Here is an 18,032-nt window from a genome sequence, read left to right as displayed (position 1 = left end):
CCGGCCCATTTTATTTTCCCAGGGAGGTGCCAACAGCCTTTATTATTGAGATGTAAAAATACAACTTATACAATGGGTGTGGTTAGAATTCGAATTCCCATTGTTATAGAGCATTTCAAACTTGCAATAAAATGCACAACATAGGCCTACATATCCATGGCCATGTTCCACGTGTTGACATGGCCTGTTGGCGATCATAGGCTTCCTCATTAACGGTACATTGATCTCTTAACTTCAGCACCATGGACAGCTCCATATATTTGTATCATGCATGGCCTACTGAAATAGCGAAATACAGTACGATTTCAATTAAATTCGAATGCTTTTAGTAACAACACACCTCTTAGCTGTTCATATCGATATCACCTTTATAATAGGCTAATGCACATCGTTGATCGCATTTGCAAACCAAGGCAGTAAATAAGTAAATTGGGAAGCATCCAAAATAGAATTGCCTCTACAGTATATAACTACCTAGTTCGCAAAGGAATTTCGGTATGTTGCATGTAAAAAACAGACCATATTCTTGCCGGCATAAGCCTTTTATACCTCCCATGCGCATGCCGGCACCAACATTGACAAGTGGTAGTGTGCGATGTGGGTGGGCGTCTATTTGAATAAATCCATTGAATATACACCATCACCAACAAAACCATTATTCATGTTTATGCAGGTCCTAAAAAAACATTATAAGACTAATAACATTTATTTTCGAAATAATAGAATGGCATATTTTGAGTTTAACTATGTTACTGGTCTGTGCAGCTTAGGCTACATGGCTGTGCCATGCAAATTAAATCAATAGTTCTTATTCTGTTCAATAAACAGACAGTAAGCACTTACATGTCCCTGCCCTGATCACAGTCAACACACATACAGTTGAAGTTGGAAGTTTACATACACTTAGGTTGGAGTCATTAAAACTTGTTTTCCAACCACTCCACACATTTCTTGTTAACAAACTATCGTTTTGGCAAGTCGGTTAGGACATCTACTTTGTGCATGACACAAGTAATCTTTCCAACAATTGTTTACAGACAGATTATTTCACTTATAATTCACTGTATCACAATTCCAGTGGGTCAGAAGTTTACATACACTAAGTTGACTGTGCCATTAAACAGCTTGGAAAATTCCAGAAAATGATGTCATGGCTTTAGAAGCTTCTGATAGGCTAATTGACATAATTTGAGTCAATTGGAGGTGTACCTGTGGATGTATTTCAAGGCCTACCTTCAAACTCAGTGCCTCTTTGCTTGACATCATGGGAAAATCAAAGGAAATCAGCCAAGACCTCAGAAAGAAAATTGTAGACCTCCACAAGTCTGGTTCATCCTTGGGATTCCAAACGTCTGAAGGTACCACGTTCATCTGTACAAACAATAGTACGCAAGTATAAACACCCTAGGACCATGCAGCCGTCATACCGCTCAGGAAGGAGACGCGTTCTGTCTCCCAGAGATAAAGGTACTTTGGTGCGAAAAGTGCAAATCAATACCAGAACAACAGCAAAGGACATTGTGAAGATGCTGGAGGAAACAGGTACAAAAGTATCTATATCCACAGTAAAACAAGTCCTATAACGACATACAGTGAGGGAAAAAAGTATTTGATCCCCTGCTGATTTTGTACGTTTGCCCACTGACAAAGAAATGATCAGTCTATAATTTTAATGGTAGGTTTATTTGAACAGTGAGAGACAGAATAACAAAAAAAAAATCCAGAAACACTCATGTCAAAAATGTTATAAATTGATTTGCATTTTAATGAGGGAAATAAGTATTTGACCCCCTCTCAATCAGAAAGATTTCTGGCTCCCAGGTGTCTTTTATACAGGTAACGAGCTGAGATTAGGAGCACACTCCTAAAGGGAGTGCTCCTAATCTCAGCTTGTTACCTGTATAAAAGACACCTGTCCACAGAAGCAATCAATCAATCAGATTCCAATCTCTCCACCAAGACCAAAGAGCTCTCCAATGATGTAAGGGACAAGATTGTAGACCTACACAAGGCTGGAATGGGCTACAAGACCATCGCCAAGCAGCTTGGTGAGAAGGTGACAACAGTTGCTGCGATTATTCGCAAATGGAAGAAACACAAAAGAACTGTCAATCTCCCTCGGCCTGGGGCTCCATGCAAGATCTCACCTTGTGGAGTTGCAATGATCATGAGAACGGTGAGAAATCAGCCCAGAACTACACGGGAGGATCTTGTCAATGATCTCAAGGCAGCTGGGACCATAGTCACTAAGAAAACAATTGGTAACACACTACGCCGTGAAGGACTGAAATCCTGCAGCGCCCGCAAGGTCCCCCTGCTCAAGAAAGCACATATACAGGGCCGTCTGAAGTTTGCCAATGAACATCTAAATGATTCAGAGGAGAACTGGGTGAAAGTGTTGTGGTCAGATGAGACCAAAATCGAGCTCTTTGGCATCAACTCAACTCGCCATGTTTGGAGGAGGAGGAATGCTGCCTATGACCCCAAGAACACCATCCCCACCGTCAAACATGGAGGTGGAAACATTATGCTTTGGGGGTGTTTTTCTGCTAAGGGGACAGGACAACTTCACCGCATCAAAGGGACGATGGACGGGGCCATGTACCGTCAAATCTTGGGTGAGAACCTCCTTCCCTCAGCCAGGGCATTGAAAATGGGTCGTGGATGGGTATTCCAGCATAACAATGACCCAGAACACACGGCCAAGGCAACAAAGGAGTGGCTCAAGAAGAAGCACATTAAGGTCCTGGAGTGGCCTAGCCAGTCTCCAGACCTTAATCCCATAGAAAATCTGTGGAGGGAGCTGAAGGTTCGAGTTGCCAAACATCAGCCTTGAAACCTTAATGACTTGGAGAAGATCTGCAAAGAGGAGTGGGACAAAATACCTCCTGAGATATGTGCAAACCTGGTGGCCAACTACAAGAAACGTCTGACCTCTGTGATTGCCAACAAGGGTTTTGCCACCAAGTGCTAAGTCATGTTTTGCAGAGGGGTCAAATACTTATTTCCCTCATTAAAATGCAAATCAATTTCTAACATTTTTGACATGCGTTTTTCTGGATTTCTTTGTTGTTATTCTGTCTCTCACTGTTCAAATAAACGTACCATTAAAATTATAGACTGATCTTGTTTTTGTCAGTGGGCAAACGTACAAAATCAGCAGGGAATCAAATACTTTTTTCCCTCACTGTAACCTGAAAGGACGCTCAGCAAGGAAGAAGCCACTGCTCCAAAACCGCCATAAAAAAGCCAGACTACGGTTTGCAACTGCATATGGGGACAAAGATCGTACCTTTTTGAGAAATGTCCTCTGGTCTGATTAAACAAAAATATAACTGTTTGGCCATAATGACCATCGTTATGTTTGGAGGAAAAAGGGGGTTGCTTGCAAGCCGAAGAACACCATCCCTGACCTCAATCCTATAGAAAATGTGTGGGCAGAACTGAAAAGGCATGTGCAAGCAAGGAGGCCTACAATCCTGACTCAGTTACACCAGCTCTGTCAGGAGGAATGGGCCAAAATTCACCCAACTTAATGTGGGAAGCTTGTGGAAGGCTACCCAAAACGTTTGACCCAAGTTAAACAATTTAAAGGCAATGCTACCAAATACTAATTGAGTGTATGTAAAGTTCTGACCCACTGGGAATGTGATGAAAGAAATAAAAGCTGAAATAAATCATTCTCTCTGCTATTATTCTGACATTTCACATTCACAAATAAAGTGGTGATCCTAACTGACCTAAGACAGGGAATTTTTACAAGGATTCAATGTCAGGAATTGTGAAAAACTGAGTTTAAATGTATTTGGCTAAGGTGTATGTAAACGTCCGACTTCAACTGTATATTCATAGTAAGATTGAATACAATAGAATACAATAATATAATGGAATACAACAGAATAACATAGAAACTATACTTTTCCCACACAACTTGAGTGTCACCGAATGTGTGGAACCACTGTAAAAAAGTGGCATTTATCACATGCGCTTACCAGTTATTTTAATAAATCCATTGATTACATTTACATTACATTTACGTCATTTAGCAGATGCTCTTATCCAGAGCGACTTACAAATAGGTGCATTCACCTTATAGCCAGTGGGATAACCACTTTCCAATGTTTTTTTTTTTCTTTCTTTTTTTTCTTTCTTTTTTTTTTGGGGGGGGGGGGTGGGGGTTGGAGTAAAGGGGGGGGTGGGGGTAGAATGATTACTTTATCCTATCCCAGGTATTCCTTAAAGAGGTGGGGTTTCAAATGTCTCCGGAAGGTGGTGAGTGACTCCGCTGTCCTGGCGTCGTGAGGGAGCTTGTTCCACCATTGGGGTGCCAGAGCAGCGAACAGTTTTGACTGGGCTGAGCGGGAACTATGCTTCCGCAGAGGTAGGGGAGCCAGCAGGCCAGAGGTGGATGAACGCAGTGCCCTCGTTTGGGTGTAGGGACTGATCAGAGCCTGAAGGTACGGAGGTGCCGTTCCCCTCACAGCTCCGTAGGCAAGCACCATGGTCTTGTAGCAGATGCGAGCTTCAACTGGAAGCCAGTGGAGTGTGCGGAGGAGCGGGGTGACGTGAGAGAACTTGGGAAGGTTGAACACCAGACGGGCTGCGGCATTCTGGATGAGTTGTAGGGGTTTAATGGCACAGGCAGGGAGCCCAGCCAACAGCGAGTTGCAGTAATCCAGACGGGAGATGACAAGTGCCTGGATTAGGACCTGTGCCGCTTATTGTGTAAGGCAGGGTCGTACTCTTCGAATGTTGTAGAGCATGAACCTACAGGATCGGGTCACCGCCTTGATGTTAGCGGAGAACGACAGGGTGTTGTCCAGGGTCACGCCAAGGCTCTTCGCACTCTGGGAGGAGGACACAACGGAGTTGTCAACCGTGATGGCGAGATCATGGAACGGGCAGTCCTTCCCCGGGAGGAAGAGCAGCTCCGTCTTGCCGAGGTTCAGCTTGAGGTGGTGATCCGTCATCCATACTGATATGTCTGCCAGACATGCAGAGATGCGATTCGCCACCTGGTTATCAGAAGGGGGAAAGGAGAAGATTAGTTGTGTGTCGTCAGCGTAGCAATGATAGGAGAGGCCATGTGAGGATATGACAGTGCCAAGTGACTTGGTGTATAGCGAGAATAGGAGAGGGCCTAGAACTGAGCCCTGGGGGACACCAGTGGTGAGAGCACGTGGTGCGGAGACAGCTTCTCGCCACGCCACTTGGTAGGAGCGACCGGTCAGGTAGGACGCAATCCAAGAGTGAGCCACGCCGGAGATGCCCAGCTCGGAGAGGGTGGAGAGGAGGATCTGATGGTTCACAGTATCAAAGGCAGCAGACAGGTCTAGAAGGACAAGAGCAGAGGAGAGAGAGTTAGCTTTAGCAATGCGGAGAGCCTCCGTGACACAGAGAAGAGCAGTATCAGTTGAATGACCAGTCTTGAAACCTGACTGGTTTGGATCAAGAAGATCATTCTGAGAGAGATAGCAAGAGAGTTGGCTAAAGACGGCACGCTCAATAGTTTTGGAGAGAAAAGAAAGAAGGGATACTGGTCTGTAGTTGTTGACATCAGAGGGATCGAGTGTTGGTTTTTTGAGAAGGGGTGCAACTCTCGCTCTCTTGAAGACGGAAGGGACATAGCCAGCGGTCAAGGATGAGTTGATCAGCGAGGTGAGGTAAGGGAGAAGGTCACCGGAGATGGTCTGGAGAAGAGAGGAGGGGATAGGGTCAAGCGGGCAGGTTGTTGGGCGGCCTGCCGTCACAAGTCGCAAGATTTTATCTGGAGAGAGAGGGGAGAAAGAAGTCAAAGCATAGGGTAGGGCAGTGTGAGCAGGACCAGCAGTGTCATTTGACTTAACAAACGAGGATCGGATGTCGTCAACCTTCTTTTCAAAATGGTTGACGAAGTCATCCACAGAGAGGGAGGAGGGGGGGGGGGGATTCAGCAGGGAGGAGAATGTGGCAAAGAGCTTCCTAGGGTTAGAGGCGGATGCTTGGAATTTAGAGTGGTAGAAAGTGGCCTTAGCAGCAGAAACAGATGAAGAGAATGTAGAGAGGAGGGAGTGAAAAGATGCCAGGTCCGCAGGGAGTCTAGTTTTCTTCCATTTCCGCTCGGCTGCCCGGAGCCCTGTTCTGTGAGCTCGCAATGAGTCATCAAGCCACGGAGCTGGAGGGGAGGACCGAGCCGGCCGGGAGGATAGGGGACATAGAGAGTCAAAGGATGCAGAAAGGGAGGAGAGGAGGGTTGAGGAGGCAGAATCAGGAGATTGGAGGGAGAAGGATTGAGCAGAGGGAAGAGATGATAGGATGGAAGAGGAGAGAGTAGCGGGAGAGAGAGAGCGAAGGTTGCGACGGCGCATTACCATCTGTGTAGGGGCAGAGTGAGTAGTGTTGGAGGAGAGGGAGAGAGAAAAGGATACAAAGTAGTGGTTGGAGACTTGGAGGGGAGTTGCAGTGAGATTAGTAGAAGAACAGCATCTAGTGAAGATGAGGTCAAGCGTATTGCCTGCCTTGTGAGTAGGGGGGGACGGTGAGAGGGTGAGGTCAAAAGAGGAGAGGAGTGGAAAGAAGGAGGCAGAGAGAAATGAGTCAAATGTAGACGTAGGGAGGTTGAAATCCCCCAGAACTGTGAGGGGTGAGCCATCCTCAGGAAAGGAACTTATCAAGGCGTCAAGCTCATTGATTAACTCTCCAAGGGAACCTGGAGGGCGATAGATGACAAGGATATTAAGCTTAAATGGGCTAGTGACTGTGACAGCATGGAATTCAAATGAGGAGATAGACAGATGGGTCAGGGGAAAAATTGAGAATGTCCACTTGGGAGAGATGAGGATTCCTGTGCCACCACCCCGCTGACCAGATGCTCTCGGGGTATGCGAGAACACATGGTCAGACGAGGAGAGAGCAGCAGGAGTAGCAGTGTTTTCAGTGGTATACACCATCACAAAGAAATCCATTATTAATTTGTCCTAAGAAACATTATAATACTAAAAAATGTACTCTGTGGGCTAGCCACATTGCCATGATTGCCAGCAACTGTAGTAGTGGTTTCAGAGTGGAGTTTCAGTGGCACTCGTTGCAGCAGATGATGCATTATTTTTCAACCAATTTCTAATATCCATTTTGAAGGTAGCCAGGCCTACTGATCACTGAGGCACATTGTTGTGTTTAACTAATGCTCCACCCACTACTAATTCAAAATGGCGGTAAAAAGAGACTTGACTAAATTATGCATATGATGGGTCTAAAACCCTGTCGGTCATAATTACTTCAGCCATATTTAATTTAGCAATACAATTAAATATCATACATAAATCAGTGTTATAATACATTTCATTCAACCATGTGTTTTTTTTGGACAGGCCAGGAGGTACGGTAGGGCGGGCCAGGCCCTATGGTGTTAATTTTAAGACCCCTTGAAGTATCAAAAAAGATATAGATTTTTTTGTTTGTTGGTGAAATACTTTATTTGGCCTTACTGCTATTAGCCCATACAAACGAGTTGAATAACAGATTCACTACATTGAACCACAGATAGTCCCCCAAAAATAATCTAAAAGAAGTTTGTTCTGAAGTGTCTGTCCTATATCTGAGTGGTATAAGAAAGATCAGAAAACATATATATATATATATATATATATATATATTTAACCCCATATTTTTGGCTTTAAACAGTCTGTCGCGGAGCTCTACGGAATACAGTGCATTCGGAACGTTTTCAGACCCCTTCAATTTTTCCACATTTTGTTACGTTACAGCCTTATTCTAAAATGGATTTAAAAAACAATAATTATCATCAATCTACACACAATACCCCATAATGAAAAAGTGAAATAAAAAAATAATAAAAAAAATACATTTTTTTACATAAGTATCCAGACCCTTTGCTATGAGACTTGAAATTGAGCTCAGGTGCATCCTGTTTCCATTGATCATCCTTGAGATGTTTCTACAACTTGATTGGAGTCCACCTGTGGTAAATTCAATTGATTGGACATGATTTGGAAAGGCACACACCTGTCTGTATAAGGTCCCACAGTTGACAGTGCATATCAGAGCAAAAACCAAGCCATGAGGTGAAAGGAATAGTCCGTAGAGCTCCGAGACAGGATTGTGTCGAGGCACAGATCTAGGGAAGGGTACCAAAACATTTCTGCAGCATTGAAGGTCCCCAAGAACACAGTGGCCTCCATCATTCTTAAATGGAAGAAGTTTGGAACCACCAAGACTCTTCCTAGAGCTGGCCGAGCGGCCAAACTGAGCAATCGGGGGAGAAGGGCCTTGGTCAGGGAGGTGACCAAGAACCCGATGCTCACTCTGAGACAGAGCTCCAGAGTTCCTCTGTGGAGATTGGAGAACCTTCCAGAAGGAAAACCATCTCTGCAGCACTCCACCAATCAGGCCTTTTTGTTTGAGTGGCCAGACGGAAGCCACTCCTCAGTAAAAGGCACATGACAGCCCGCTTGGAGTTTGCCAAAAAGCACCTAAAGCACTGTCAGACCATGAGAAACAAGATTGAACTCTTTGGCCTGAATGCCAAGCGTCACGTCTGACGGAAACCAGGCACCGCTCATCACCTGGCCAATACCATCCTTACTGTGAATCATGGTAGTGGCAGCATCATGCTGTGGGGATGTTTTTCAGCGGCAGAGACTGGGAGTCAGGATCGAGGGAAAGATGAACGGAGCAAAGTACAGAGAGACCCTTGATGAAAACCTGCTCCATAGCACTCAGGACCTCAGACTGGGGTGAAGGGTCACCTTCCAACAGGATAATGACCCTAAGCACACAGCCAAGACAGCGCTTGAGTGACTTCGGGACAAGTCTCTGAATGTCCTTGAGTGGCCCAGAGCCCGGACTTGAACCCGATCTAACATCTCTGGAGAGACCTGAAAATAGCTGTGCAGCGACTCTCCCCATCCAACCTGACAGAGCTTGAGAGGATCTGCAGAGAAGAATGGGAGAAACTCCTCAAATACAGGTGTGCCAAGCTCATAGCATCATACCCAAGAAGCCGAGGCTGTAATCACTGCCAAAGGTGCTTCAACAAAGTACTGAGTAAAGGGTCTGAATACTTATGTAAATGTGATATTTCAGCTTTTTATTTTAATACATTTGCCAAAATTTCTAAAAACCTGTTTTTGCTTTGTCATTATGGGGTATTGTGTGTAGATTGATGAGGGGGGAAAAAACAATGTAATCAATTTTAGAATAAGGCTGTAACGTAACAAAATGTGGAAATAGTCAAGGGGTCTAAATACTTTCTGAATGCATTGTACTTTCATTCATGTTTCCAACTGGTACCAGCGGACCTTCAGATGGGTCTTGTGAGGCCTGTGGGCATCCTAGAACAAAACAATGTACGTGTTCGTGAGAGTCTCATCTTTCCATAGAGGGGTCATAATAGTGTGTAGTCCAACCGTTCGGACGCTACAGACGATTTTGTGAGAAGACCGATTTTCGGGATGTCTCATGGTCTGACAAACACCGCTCTAGCTCTGTCACCTTTCACCGCAGATACGGAAGTGCGATGATGCGGTGGATGGAGACGCATCCAATGACAAAAAAACAGACATATCTAGCTTAAACTGACTGATTTGTGTGGGGATTGTTTTATTATGCTAATTAGATTTCCATTAATCAAATGGCCATGCCCAGTTTGGAGTGGATGAATGTGCTCAGGTAGCCTACCCAGAGACTTTTGAAGTAGCCCAATCAGATTAAAACATTGTGATTAGTTGTGTTTATGCCACGCATAAAAGGTAATACATTTTAAAAGTTAAATGACAAATATTTAGGCCCTATTGAAGCGTTAGGTCTAGAAATAACTGCCCGTATCTGAAAGGAGGCAGAACACGTGTTAAGCTTTCCTGAAAACTGGACCTGCATTGGCCTATGTGGCCACATTATATAGGACGACTTGGGAGAATGATGATCGGCAACAGACAGCGCATCAGAATCAGAAGTGAAAATGCAGCCAGACTGGCCTGTTACTGTGCCTTTCTATCATCGGTCGAGAGTAGACCCACAACTGATCCAAATGGAATGAATGGAATGAAACGTTCAAATTACATTTTCACTGCAGTTTACAGCTTAGAGTAGAATGTTACTCAATAGTACTAACTTGAAAACAATAATGCAATTTGTCATTGGATTGTGGTGTTGTAGGCTAGTCTAGGGAATATAATTGTATTTTCCCTAAACAAGATCAATAGGGGAGCTTTTTGAGCTGCGTGTTTTCACTGTTCTTTCATGCACAATGACCAACTGGCCTCTCCACTGCCTATCAGCTATTCCTCTATCTTGTGGATTTATATAGAAAATTGGTGCAGATTTGAATGATTTTATGTGTGGTATGATTGTTGATTAACCTATTGCAGATTTGGACAAACAATCCAACTACCACTATTGTCACGATGGATAGAGGGCAGGATAGACAGTCGACTGGTAGACTATATTCACCTGTGGTATAGTAAGCGCACGGGAAAACAGTGCATAAGGGAAGTACCAAAACACCTTGATAGGGAAGGCGCATGCAAGCAGATTAGGAAATGTGGCTATATGGAAAGGGCTAGGGGGAAAAAATGAACTACCCTCCCCAAAGAAAAAAATATAGTTAGACAACCCTCCCCTATTTTGGACCAGCCCCCCCACCACAGTAAATTTCACCTGTCCCTTAATTGAGGTGGATCCCTCAAAACTAGCACTTGCTAATCTCACACTTTTATATAAACACGCCTTTATATAGTCATTTTAAAGACCGCAGAGACAACCTTTGTTGTGGAGCCAAGCTGCAGGGATGCTGGCCAATGTTGACTCCAATGCTTTCCACAGTTGTGTCAAGTTGGCTGGATGTCCTTTGGGTGGTGGACCATTCTTGAAGCCTACGGGAAACTGTTGAGTGTGAAAAACCCTACAGTGTTGCAGTTCTTGAAACAAACCGGTGCGCCAGACCCCTAATACCATAACCCGTTCAAAGGCACTTAAATATTTTGTCTTGCCCATTTACCCTCTGAATGGCACACATACACAATCCATGTCTCAGTTGTCTCTAGGCTTAAAAACCCTTATTTAACCTTATTTAATCCTTATTATCCCTTCATCTACACTGATTTAAGTGGATCTAACAAGTGACATCAATAAGGGATCATTGCTTTCACCTGGATTCACCTGGTCAGTCTATGTCATGGAAAGAACAGGTGTTCTTCATGTTTTGTATGGTCATGTAGGGGGCACGGTTGCAAACATGGTTCATCCCTGTGAAGTTTTGACAAACATCTCCAATAGGGATAGATTATCTAACATCTTGAACTCTTGACTGCACTGCATAGCTCAATTTTCACAGCTGCGCCATTTAGCTACATTTACCTCTAGGAACAGCCAAGGTCACCTCCCTGACCAAGGCCCTTCTTCCACGATTGCTCAGTTTGGTCGGGCGGCCAGCTCTAGGAAGAGTCTTGGTGGTTTCAAACTTCTTCCATTTAGGAATGATGGAAGCCACTGTGTTCTTGGGGACCTTCAATGCTGCAGAAATGTTTTGGTACCCTTCCCCAGATCTGTGCCTCGACACAATCTTGTCTCTCTACAGATCTTGTCTCTCTCCTGTCTCTCTACAGATAATCCTTCGACCTCATGGCTTGGTTTTTGCTCTGACATGCACTATCAACTGTGGGACCTTATATAGACAGAAGTATGCCTTTCCAAATCATGTCCAATCAATGGAATTTACTACAGGTGGACTCCAATCAAATTGTAGAAACATCTCAAGGATGATCAATGGAAACAGGATGCACCTGAGCTCAATTTCGAGTCTCATAGCAAAGGGTCTGAATACTTATGTAAATAAGGAATGTCTGATTATTATTATTTTTTAATTAGCAAAGATGTCTAAAAAACGGTTTTCGCTTTGTCATTATGGGGTATTGTGTAGATTGATGAGGAAAAAATATAATTTAATCCATTTTAGAATAAGGCTGTAACATAACAAAATGTGGAAAAGGGGAAGGGGTGTGAATACCTTCCGAATGCACTGTACATACAGTACATGCATTGCAACTACTTTCTCATTGTCTGATCAATCAGTAAAGGAATCACAATTCGCTTGGGAATGCATTTATCTTTTCAAACGATATTTAGTTAGTTGTTTTTTCATTCTAATTCAAATTACAATTTTTTCATCAGACAAACTGAAACATACCATAGGAGTCAATGAGTTCCATAGACTTACACAGTAATTATGACAATTTACGGATGACGTCCTCCAACCTATCAGAGCTCTTGCAGCATGAACTGGAATGTTGTCCACCCAATCAAAGAATCAGAGTACTGAAAGCATAAGCTACAGCTAGCTAGCCCTGCTGTGCATAAAATGTAGTGAATAATTGACTCAAAGAGAGAGAAAGACAATAGTTGAACAGTTTTGAACAAATTAATTTCTTCAAAAATGAAGGAGAAGCAAGACAGAGAGAGAGCGAGAGAGAGAGATTTCGTTATTTAAAAAAAAACTTTCAGTTTCACTTACTTAGCTAGCAAATGCAACTGGCTAGTTTAGTTACTCAAACACCCGGCTCAAACAGAGGGATGCTATGTTAGCTAGCTGGCTATGACTATCCAACACAACACTGGAACTCTTCCAAGTCAAGGTTTTGATTTTATTCATTTATTGCCACTGGGGCCCGCCGGTGTAACTGCTTACTGACTGTAACGTTACTGCATGATTGTAGCAGGTTTACTAACGCATTAGTTCTATTAGCTATGTTGACTAGGATCTTACTTTAGCTAATATGGGGACAACGATGTAGGCTGTGTCTAGCGGTTATTACATAATTTGGCTTGGAAAAGTTTTTTCGCCTGGTCACATACAGCTGATGTGTTGTTTATTGAAGTCCACAAACGAAGGGAAAATGTGAGAGGAGGTGAGTGCATAGAGGCGAGAAGGAAAACAACGTGGCTGCTATGAAAGTGAACTGTGTTTTTGCGTGATCAGGGATGTATTCATTCTGCCGATTCTGTTGAAAAAGGTTTCTTAAATGGAAGCAAACGAAACGCAGATAAAGATACCTGCATTTGTCCAATAGAAACTCTCATTTGCAACTGTTAGACTAATGATTACACCTTAGGTAAGCTAGATGCAGGCAAGAGTGTGCAAGGCAGTATTGAATATGTCACTGTCTGTCCATGTGTCACTGTCTGTCATCTAAAAAAAATCTCGACCTGTGTGCACCTACGTTGTAAACTTTCATTCATAGGCTAGGTTGTAGCAACCTCATGATGGGTATAGTAGCCTAAACCTATCGATTTTACATTGAACTGGGTGAATGGAATATGAATGACAGTCATCCAACATGCTGTAATACACTGCTCAAAAAAATTAAGGGAACACTAAAATAACACATCCTAGATCTGAATGAATGAAATAATCTTATTAAATACTTTTTTCTTTACATAGTTGAATGTGCTGACAACAAAATCACACAAAAATTATCAATGGAAATCAAATTGATCAACCCATGGAGGTCTGGATTTGGAGTCACCCTCAAAATTAAAGTGGAAAACCACACTACAGGCTGATCCAACTCTGATGTAATGTCCTTAAAACAAGTCAAAATGAGGCTCAGTAGTGTGTGTGGCCTCCACGTGCCTGTTTGACCTCCCTACAACGCCTGGGCATGCTCCTGATAAGGTGGCGGATGGTCTCCTGAGGGATTTCCTCCCAGACCTGGACTAAAGCATCCGCCAACTCCTGGACAGTCTGTGGTGCAACGTGGCGTTGGTGGATGGAGCGAGACATGATGTCCCAGATGTGCTCAATTGGATTCAGGTCTGGGGAACGGGAGGGCCAGTCCATAGCATCAATGCCTTCCTCTTGCAGGAACAGCTGACACACTCCAGCCACATGAGGTCTAGCATTGTCTTGCATTAGGAGGAACCCAGGGCCAACCGCACCAGCATATGGTCTCACAAGGGGTCTGAGGATCTCATCTCAGTACCTAATGGCAGTCAGGCTACCTCTAGCGAGCACATGGAGGGCTGTGCGGCCCCCCAAAGAAATGCCATCCCACACCATGACTGACCCACCACCAAACCGGTCATGCTGGAGGATGTTGCAGGCAGCAGAACGTTCTCCACGGCGTCTCCAGACTCTGTCACGTCTGTCACATGTGCTCAGTGTGAACCTGCTTTCATCTGTGAAGAGCACAGGGCGCCAGTGGCGAATTTGCCAATCTTGGTGTTCTCTGGCAAATGCTAAACGTCCTGCACGGTGTTGGGCTGTAAGCACAACCCCCACGTGTGGACGTCGGGCCCTCATACCACCCTCATGGAGTCTGTTTCTGACCATTTGAGAAGACACATGCACATTTGTGGCCTACTGGAGGTCATTTTGCAGGGCTCTGGCAGTGCTCCTCCTGCTCCTCCTTGCATAAAGGCGGAGGTAGCAGTCCTGCTGCTGGGTTGTTGCCCTCCTACGGCCTCCTCCACGTCTCCTGATGTACTGGCCTGTCTCCTGGTAGCGCCTCCATGCTCTGGACACTACGCTGACAGACACAGCAAACCTTCTTGCCACAGCTCGCATTGATGTGCCATCCTGGATGAGCTGCACTACCTGAGCCACTTGTGTGGGTTGTAGACTCCGTCTCATGCTACCACTAGAGTGAAAGCACCGCCAGCATTCAAAAGTGACCAAAACATCAGCCAGGAAGCATAGGAACTGAGAAGTGGTCTGTGGTCACCACCTGCAAAACCAGTCCTTTATTGGGGGTGTTTTGCTAATTGCCTATAATTTCTTTGAGCAGTGTATGAATAATTGTCCTCCTCATCATAAACGGCACTGACCTCCACTGACTTGAATACCCCACTCCTCGCGCTAGGAATGCAAACACTCTTACAAACGCATGTGCAGACATGTCAATGAATAGACATACTGACATACACATCTTCACATGTACACCGACCCACATACTCATGGAAACCATGACACATATAAGCTTACATAACACACACGCTAATGGTCCAGTGCCTTCAGAAAGTATTCACACCCCTTGACCTTTTCCACATTTAAAATTGATTCGATTGAGATGTTGTGTCAATGGCCTACACACAATACCCCATAATGTCAAAGTGGAATTAGGTTTTTAGAAATTTGTACAAATTAATTAAAAAGGAAAAGCTGAAATGTCTTGAGTCAATAAGTATTCAACCCCTTTGTTATTGCAAGCCTAAATAAGTTCAGGAGTATAAAGTTGCTTAATGCTACAATATGTAACTCTTTGGGCGACCCGACAAAATTCACATAGAAATGTCTTATAGATCTGTAATTCTCATTTAAAGCAAGTCTAATAAGTGGTAGATCTGTTCTATGAGCGCTATTTTTATGCTTCATGTTCTCAAGTTTAGTTTTTGAGTCGTTTACTTTCGGTTTTGTACACAAGCTTCAAACAGCTGAAAATACTATATCTTTCATTATGGAAAATATATTCCACAGTGGTTTAGATGGTACAATGATTCTCTACACTTTACTTGCTTGTTTTGTCACAAACTGAAATTAGGCAAACTATTAGAATTTTAGCAACCAGGAAATGGCCTGAGCGATTTCTGCATAGTGCATCTTTAACAAGTCACATAATTAGTTGCATGGACTCACTATGTGTGCAATAATAGTGTTTAACATGATTTCCGAATCACTACCTCATCTCTGTACCCCACACATACAATTATCTGTAAGGTCCCTCAGTCGAGCAGTGAATTTCAAAAACAGATTCAACCACAAAGACCAGGGAGATTTTCCAATGCCTTGCAAAGAAGGGCATCTATTGGTGACTTTATAGAGAGGGGAGTTTAGCATACCAGTAAAGGCTTAAGGGGCGAATCCCAACTCCCACTTAAGTCAAATTAGTACTTACTCTCCCTTTGACATCAATGCATAACTAAGAGAACATTTGACTTGAGTGGCAGTTAGGATTCGCCCCTTTATCTGCCTCTTGATTGGTATCTTCCACTGCAGAACCGCTTGTGTAGTATTCCAACGTGGTCTCAGAGCAATTCGTATTATTCTGTGACATTCCATGTAGTATGATATATTACGTTATGTTTGGTTACATTATGAATGGAATAGCGTTTGTACAATATAATTCAAATTATTGGATGTATAGTGTCATTCATCTTGGAAGACGTATACTATTACACGTCTTTCTCTAAGACCAGGTTGCTTGTTGCACTGTAAAAAAAAAGGAGAATTATGGGGAGAATTTACATTGGCGGTTAGGGGAACTAACGACAAATGTTAGGATAATTTACGTAAAAGGTTAGTAGAACTAAAACAACAAAGGTTAGGTGAAATTACGTTGCAGGTTAGGTGAATTGGGTTAAGTTCAGAATAAGGGTTAGGGAAAGGGTTAGCTAAAATGCTACAGTTGTCCCCGATGCGACTCGAAAACGCAATCTTTGGATTGCCAGACAGTCGTGGATTACGCCCACCCATCCTCCCCGACCAACCTCCCTACTTTTGTTTCTGTCTAAAGTAACTACACTTTTAGAAAAACAAAATGCTATCTAGAACCTAAAAGGGTTCCTTTCCCACAAAGGGTTCTACATTTGTAAAATAAAAATAAAAATGCGGGTCATTTAGCAGACGCTCTTATCCAGAGCGACTGACAGGAGCAATTCAAGTTAAGTGCTTTGCTCAAGGGCACATCGACAGTTTATTCACCTAGTCGGCTCGGGGATTCGAACCATCTATCTTTCGGTTACTGGTCCAACGCTCTTAACCGCTAGGCTACTTAAATGGCTTCTCTTATGGGGACAGCCGAATAACCATTTTGTAGAAGATGAGTAGGTATCATACGACTTGGAGGTGCTTAGAAATACGTAAAGTATGTTTTGTATGGCTCGGAGGCCAGGCTGAGTATTCAAGCGCTAGTATTCAAGTGGTAGGGGCTGTTGTGCGATAAAGCCCTAGCCCTTGTGCCAATAGAGTATCAGTAACATGTTGATACCACCAGCATTGTTCTACAGCCTCCTGTGGCTCAAATTGAAAAAGTAAACAGGTTTTGTAAGAGAGAGACAGAGGAAGAGGGGACTTCTGTGGTCTGGATGTGGCACGCACCATGAAAGCCTTTGGAAGGAAATTATGGTTAGGACAGAGAGTACCGTAGACTGGCACACACGCATGGGTACACACTCATGACTCACACACAAACATGCAGGCCCTAGATAGACAGGCAGACACTAGGACAGACAGACAGAAGTGCGCACGCACAGATACACACCACCAACAACAACACTATTGTGGGGTTTGAAACTGTGGTGGCCTTTTTATGCATCAGCACTTCATCCATCTCTCAAAAAGTGTGAGTCTGTGATGCATTAGACTATGTGACATATCACGCTGCTACTTTTATCACATTTGCTGATATAACAGCCTTCACTCTTATGGGAAGGTGTTCCACTAGATGTTAGAACATTTCTGCGGGGACTCAGCCACAAGAGCGTTAGTGAGGTCGAGCACTAATGTTGGGCGATTAGGCCTGACTCGCAGTCGGCATTCCAATTCATCCCAAAGGTGTTCGATGGGGTTGAGGTCAGGGCTCTGTGCAGGCCAGTCAAGTTCTTCCACACCGATCTCGACAAACCATTTCTGTATGGACCTCGCTTTGTGCACAGGGGCATTGTCATGCTGAAACAGGAAAGAGCCTACCCCAAACTGTTGCCAACACGTTGGAAGCACAGAATCGTCTAGAACATCATTGTATGCTGTAGCCTTCACTGAAAATAAGGCGCCTAGCCCAAACCATGAAAAACAACCCCAGACCATTATTCCTCCTCCACCAAACGTTACAGTTGGCACTATGCATTGGGGCAGGTAGCGCACTCCTGGCATCCACCAAACCCAGATTCGTCCGTCGGACTGACAGATGGTGAAGCGTGATTCATCACTCTAGAGAACGCGTTTCCACTTCTCCAGAGTCCAATGGTAGCGAGCTTTACACCACTCTAGCCGATGCTTGGCATTGCGCATGGTGATCTTAGGCTTGTGTGCGGCTGCTCCG

This window comes from Coregonus lavaretus (genome assembly GCF_964263955.1).
Source record: "Coregonus lavaretus genome assembly, chromosome: 22".
NCBI lineage: Eukaryota > Metazoa > Chordata > Actinopteri > Salmoniformes > Salmonidae > Coregonus > Coregonus lavaretus.
This window is presented reverse-complemented; position numbering follows the sequence as displayed.